The following is a 5,120-nucleotide window of genomic DNA, read 5'->3' as shown; positions in this document are numbered from 1 at the left end:
TGAAGGTTTATATTTAAAAAATAAATACAAATAATTACAAAAATACGAGTTTGTGGCTTTTGTGGACTCGCACAGAAGGAAATGAAAACCAAAACTGCTCAGCTTTGATTTTATTATTATTATTATTATTAATACTAAAATTAATATTGTAAAAAAAAAAATGAAATAAGAAGGAAATTGTTGATTCTCTCTGTCTCTCTCTCACTGTTTCTCTCTCACTGTTTCTCTCTCACTGTTTCTCTCGCTCACTGTTTCTCTTTCTCTCACTGTTTCTCTCGCTCACTGTCTCTTTCTCTGTCTCTCTCTCACTGTTTCCCTCTCTCTCTCATTGTTTCTCTCTCTCTCTCTCGCCCGTCCTGGCCCGGTTCTATCCCCCTATCTGTAGCCGTTACAGAGCTGTGACGTGCTGAGAATAGAGTTTGTATAGAATTGTGTTCATGGCTGGACGCTGTGAGCTGTAGAGGCTCTTTTAGCCCTGATACGAGTTCATGCTGTAAATACGGTGGCTGTGATTATTTACTCCTAGAGTATAAAAACTATAAAAATAGAAAATAGAAATAAATAATAGAAATAACTTGCCGTTTTCTGTCCCGTTACCTCACGCTGTGGGAGTTGTACATAGTGGTGCTGTAAACACAACCCAGAACATCCATCCATTCATTCATTCATTTACTGTCTGCTTTACCACCGCTTCTTCCTGGTCAGGGTCTCAGTGGGTGCAATTCACTTGTTAAAAGACAGGAAACACCTCGAACAGGTCACCAGGACATCACAGGACACACACACTGTATTGTCCTGATTGCATGTCTTTGAACTGTGGGAGGAAACCAGAACACCCGGAGGAAACCCACACGGGACACAGGGAAAACATGCAAACTCCATGCAGAAAGGACCCTGACCGCTCCCCCTTGGGAATCAAACTCAGGCTGTGAGGCGACAGTGCTACCCACTGCCCAGAACACTGACCTTTAAATTATTGCCAAAAGGTTAAAAGTTTAAATTTATTCTGAAGGAAAAAATGTAAACAAACAAACACAGCGGAGTTTATTTACAAAGAAAAACACACTGACTTGTTTTATTAAAAAATTTAATTTGTATTCATGATTAACGGGGTTTTTGCTTTTGATTTATGTGGATTTTGCCACCATCTAGCGGCTGAATCTGGAATTGCATGAAATTCTGAGTTCCTCGCTTTTATTTGTGGCTTTTCTGAGATAAATAATCGAATCTGACGAACCAAATTCATTTCATTATCAGTCCTGTGATGGAGAAAAACCAAAAGCTTTAGTTACTCAGATTCCTCTATCATAGGGTGGCCACTTTTATAACCCTAAAAAAAAGGATGGTGTGGCAGTGGATAGTCAGGATCGTGTCTACAGAACACAATTAAACACACTGACTTGTTTTATTAGTATCAGTTCTGCAAAAATCAGTAGAAACGATGATGTACGACAGTGGTCCCCAACCACCGGGCCGCGGACCATTAACCGTGGGTCATTTATTACCGGGCCACACAGAAACAATAAATAATTAGAGACGCTACATCAGCAATGAAAACTCTACTTTTTTACAGGTGTAATGTCTCCAATCACCCCTAGGTGGGAGCAGCGTCTCATGGCAGTGAAAAAAGCTTATTTGTGAGTAGTACTGTTATTCTATATTAAACCCCCCCACCCCTGCCGGTCTGTGAAATTACATCTTATATGAAACCGGTCTGTGGTGCAAAAAAGGTTGGGGACCAATGATGTACAACATACAAGTGAAGTCAAATCAGCCTCTTTTTAAGGGGGGTTACAGAAACAGTACGTTGGTGTATTGGCGTCTGTAAGCTGGTGGTAACGGGACAGAAACATTAAATCCAGTGAATCTCTGTCTGGATTTGCCCTCGAGAGATGTTCATATTTTCTTGGGACGGTTTTGATTTAAAATCTGTAATAAAATCTGTACATTTTTCTCAGATTTTAATTAAAAAAAAAAAACATCAGCCGATGAAGCGTTGATGTAAAATTCAGTGCGATTTATTTTGTACTCGAGATAAATCTCAGTTTTTGTACCACGATCTGCTGTATTAGTATCAGACCCACGGAACTTGTGCTGCGTTCGTTAGCGCTGTAAATTGAAGGCTGAAGCTGATTGGTGGACACGGTTCCTTCCTCCTCGACACTGTGTCCCTGTTATTCATGCCTATTTATGAGGGGGACTGAAGGTCTTTTTAATTCATTATATTAAGTCGTTTGTTTGTTTTTTCTGATGAATTGTTTTTAACAAAATTGATTCAGACAGAAATGTGAAATATTTCTTGATTTAGTTTGAATTGTGTTTGAAGAATAAAAGCAAACCTGCAAAAATTCTCTTCTGACTGATGTTTTTTTATTATCCAGTAAACTCAAAGTGGTGTCTTTAATATTTTTAATGATTGGTGGGGTCCAGAAGAACTTTGGTGCTACCAGAGCTTTTAATCTTGGGTCTTTTGTCTCAGAGCTTCACAGTCTGATCATGTGAACACGCCAAACCCTTTTAACTCGGTACTTTTAACTGCTTGAGCAGCTTGTTTGTTTACATACCTCCCTTTTGTGACTGTGGAAATATTAACACAACCTCTGCAGTTACTATTTTTAAAAAGTCACATTTCCAGCAGACACTATATGGACAAAAGTATTGGGACGCCCCTTGTAATTTTTGAATTCAGGTGTTTCAGCCAGAACAGGAGTAATAAATCAATCAGGGCAGTTGTAGCCTAGTGGTTAAGGTACTCGACTAGTAATTGAAAGGTCGCTGGTTCAAGCCCCATTACTGTCAGGTTGCCAGGGTCGGGCCCTTGAGCAAGGAACTTAATTCTCAATTGCTTAGACAGTATACTTTCACAGTACTATAAGTCGCTTTGGATAAAAGCATCTGCTATAGAAAATGTAAATATTAAAGAAATGAGAGGCTTCCAGCTTTGCAGCAACAGTTTAGGGAAGGTCCTTTCCTGTCCCAGCATGAGCTGTCCCAGCCCTGAGCTCAGCCCAACCCAATTGCTCTGGAGGGAACTGGAACAAATGCTGTCATCTTTTGACAGAGCAGGCACAAATTCCCATACACATCTGTTCAGCCAACCATCACAAAGTCATGACATGACATGCAAAAAAAAATTAATTATTAATTATTATAGAATTATCTGATGGTCCATCCTTATGCACAGGACTATTAAAACAGTTTTAATTGATTAAATTGCTTTCACTTAATGTAATTAATAATATAAATAATAAAAAATTTTAATGAACCTTCTATTTAGTCCGTGGCCCCAAAAATACTTTCTAATTTAAAACTATTATTTTGTTGATTTATGCGTTTATGACGAACAGGTTTTTGTTTTATTTGGATTTTTCCACCATCTAGCGGCGGAGTCTGGAATTACATAAACTTCTGAGTTCCTCTGTTTTGTTCTGTTTGTTCTGTTTTGTTTGTTTGTATAAAATCAGCACAGTAATGAAGGTTCTTCTCACCACATTTAGACTCGACTTGTGATACTTTAGTACAAAAATCCTGAAATTCATCTTTCCTGAATCTTCTAAATGAGTCGGAAGCTGGACACTGGTTTTGGTTTTGGTGAGTCAACAGCGTGACGGTTATTAAAACTTAGTCATTAACCAGCGTTTCAGGGCCGGACGTTCCACAATAAAGTGGTGGACCCTAACCTAACCCTAACCCTAACCCTAACCCTAACCCTAGTCCCCGCTGCCCTGACCAGGGTTAAACAGCTGTGATGGTTAAAACAGAACATGTGAGTGCATGCTACAGTTGAGTGTGTGGACACTGCTATCTAGTGGATAAGAAGCAGAATGAGTCCAATAAAAATAAATAAATAAACAGGTAAAAAGAAACAAATAAGTAAATTAAATAACTTTATTAATCTCTGAAGGAGGGTTAAACTTAGGGTTACACTTAGGGTTACAGCTAGGGTTAGGGTTCTTCCCCAAACTCGCAAATAGTTGATGCAGAGGGTGTGTTTGTTCTGGGACACGACTGTTTGTGTTGGAAGTGTAGGGTGGGGTGGGTGTGTTGGGTTCAGTCACTGTTAGATTAGGGAAGGGCCGCTATTGTATTCTATACAAACAGTACAACTGATGCACTGAACACTGAGAGGTCACAGAGGTGACCAATCAGAACAATAATCCCAGTGTGTGTCTGATACTGGGAAAAAGAAACCCTACTGGTTTGGTTTAGATTTTCTTTGTTGTTGTTGTGTTTGGATCCTGACTGAGGAGGAAATTATTTAAGTTTAATGTGGCTGTTAATAACATCATAATCGAAATTTTAGCAATTTGTACATCACAAAGTAATCAAAGTTCAGGTGGTGCGACAATACTTTCTTTTATATGTTTTTTCTTTTTCTTTATTTTTTTTCTTTATTCTTTTTTATGTTTTCTTTTTCCGTTTTTCTTATCTCTTCTCTCTTCCTCTCTTCTCGTCTTTTCTTTTCTTTAAAGCGTTTTTCCCTGTTTTATACTCAATCCAGTCATGTCCAGTTGAAATTTGCCTCTTCAACACTGGCAGAGGTCGCTTATTTTCACCTACCAGAGACGGAGTTAGAGTTACACTTAGGGTTACAGCTAGGGTTAGTGTTACATCTAGGGTTAGTGTTACATCTAGGGTTATAACTAGGGTTAGGGTTATAATTAGGGTTAGGGTTACAGCTAGGGTTATAACTAGGGTTAGGGTTATAACTAGGGTTAGGGTTACAGCTAGGGCTATAACTAGGGTTAGGGTTATAACTAGGGTTAGGGTTACAGCTAGGGCTATAACTAGGGTTAGGGTTATAACTAGGGTTAGGGCTATAACTAGGGTTAGGGTTACACCTATGGTTACACTTAGGTTTACACCTAAGGTTGGGGTTACACCTAGTGTGTCACAGAGAGCAGCATCACGTACAGAGTCACTCACTGCTATCTGTGAATCAACCGTATCATGCAGGCGCCTCGACTGGTCAGAAGAGGCCGCAATTGCAGCAGCAACCAGGAATCCATCCACTATTCAAACCTCTGACACAGCCGATGGTGCCTGTGTGGGTGCCCGGCCAGGTGGATAACACAATCTGCGTGCCCACTCGAGCAGCCAGACATCGTCACAATGGTTTA

The sequence above is a fragment of the Trichomycterus rosablanca genome, chromosome 20 (genome assembly GCF_030014385.1).
Source record: "Trichomycterus rosablanca isolate fTriRos1 chromosome 20, fTriRos1.hap1, whole genome shotgun sequence".
Lineage (NCBI taxonomy): Eukaryota > Metazoa > Chordata > Actinopteri > Siluriformes > Trichomycteridae > Trichomycterus > Trichomycterus rosablanca.
This window is presented reverse-complemented; position numbering follows the sequence as displayed.